Source organism: Arachis ipaensis, chromosome B10 (assembly GCF_059453495.1).
Source record: "Arachis ipaensis isolate K30076 ecotype BB chromosome B10, ASM5945349v1, whole genome shotgun sequence".
NCBI lineage: Eukaryota > Viridiplantae > Streptophyta > Magnoliopsida > Fabales > Fabaceae > Arachis > Arachis ipaensis.
In genome coordinates, this window is record NC_142435.1 from 33,212,296 (window position 1) to 33,214,355 (window position 2,060).

The window sequence follows — 2,060 nt, forward strand, 5'->3', positions numbered from 1 at the left end:
CATAAGGAATCGCAGTAAACAATGATGTGTCAAACTTGGAAATCTCGAGCTAACTTTAATCCATCCAAGAGTGCTTCATACTTGACCTGATTAATGTTTTAGTACAATACCTTGTCCATCCTCTAAAAGAACACTAGCTCCACGTCCTTGAGGATTAAAGGCCCTATTTAGATATAATGTCCATGTGAGAAATAAATCTTCAGTGTATAAAATTTTGAATTCTACAATGTAATCAGCTAAATGTTGAGTTTTCAGTGATCTTCTAGATTGGTATTTGATATCAAACTCCAATAACTCAATGGACACTTAATAAGTTGGCATGCTAGTTCAGGTTTAGTGAGCACTTGGCGTAGAGGTTGCCCGATACGGACAATGATAGTATGCCTTTGGAAATAGGGTCGGAAGAGCCGAATACACAAGAGCCAAAGCAAGCTTCTCGAGCTTTGGATAGTGAAGCTCTGCATGATGAAGGGATTTGTTGATATATACAAGGTATTGGTGCTTTTCTGTTTCTATAACAAGAGCAGAACTTACAACTGTATCAGACACAGATAAATAAACATATAAAGTCTTACAAAGTTTAGTCTTATGGAAAATAGAAGGTGAGAAAAGTATACACTTAATATGTTGAAAATTTGTTTCACATGCATCATTCTACTAAAAAAAAAATTTTCTTTCTTAAGGTTTGAAAAAAGTAAAATGACTTATCAACTAAAGATTGTAAAAATTGAGATAAAGCTGCGAGTCTCCATGTTAATCTCTAGACTTTGCAAATAGTTTAAGGACTCTTCATGTCCAATACTGCTTGGCATTTCTCAGGATTAGGCTCTATGTCTCGACTGGTAAGTAGAAAACTGAGAAATTTACTCCCATGTACACCAAAGGCAAATTTTTCGAGATTCAATTGCATGATATACTTCCTCAACTGTGAAAAGATCTCACTAAGATCAATTACATGAGAACTGTCGACCTTTGTTTTTGTAACTATGTCATCAACATAGACCTCAATATTACAACCTATTTGAGTGGAGAAGATTTTGTCCGTCAACCTTTGATATATAGGCGCACTTGCATTCTTTATACTAAAAGGAATGACTTTATAACAAAAGTTACCATAGTAAGTAATAAAGATGATTTTATCTTGATCTAAATGATGCATTAAAATATGGTTAAAACTAGAGTAAGCATCCATAAAACTTAAAGCAACATATCCAGAGGTATTATCAACTAAATTATCAATAGAAGGTAAAGGATACACATCCTTTGGCTAGGCTTTGTTCAAATCAGTAAAATCAATACACATTGTCCATTACCATTGTGCTTCTTTACTATAGCCACATTGGTTACCCAAGTAGTAAACTTATTTCTCGAAGAAAGCCAGCAGCTAATAGTTTTGTGTCTATTTTAGGGATGTTTTTCGCTTATCCATGCCTAAATTCCTTTTTTTTCTTAGCTATAGCTCGGACATAAATATCAATAGCCAACCTGTGATAGATTATATTTGGATCTTTTCTAGGCATGGTATATGTAGTCCATGCAAATAGATCCATATTCTGTCAAAGAAAGTGAATAAGCTCTGCTTTTGCTTCATCTTACAAGTAATGTCTAATATAAGTAAACTTAGTTAGATCTTCGGTTAAAATGACTTTCTCCATGTCTTCCAGAGGAGTGGGTTTGTCTTGTATCTTCGATCTAGGATCAAGCTCATCAATCTAGGGAAGGTCCACCAAATTAAAGACTGCATAAACATGTTGAGTAGGAACTCTTCGTGGATTATGTGCTTAGAGACTAGCATTATAATGGTGTCAGACTTCATGATGATCACTATGGATAGTAGCAATAGTATTTTTCTGCACAGAAAACTTAACACAAAGATGAATTATAGAAACAATAGCACCAAAAGTATTTAAAGATGGTCATCCAAAAATAATATTATAAGGGCTATAACAATCAACCACCGAAAATTGGATATCTAATGTTTGAGTTAAAGGATGCTCACCTAATGTGGTTCGTAAGCACACATACCCTAACACAGGAATACATTTTCCTGAGAAGCCAAC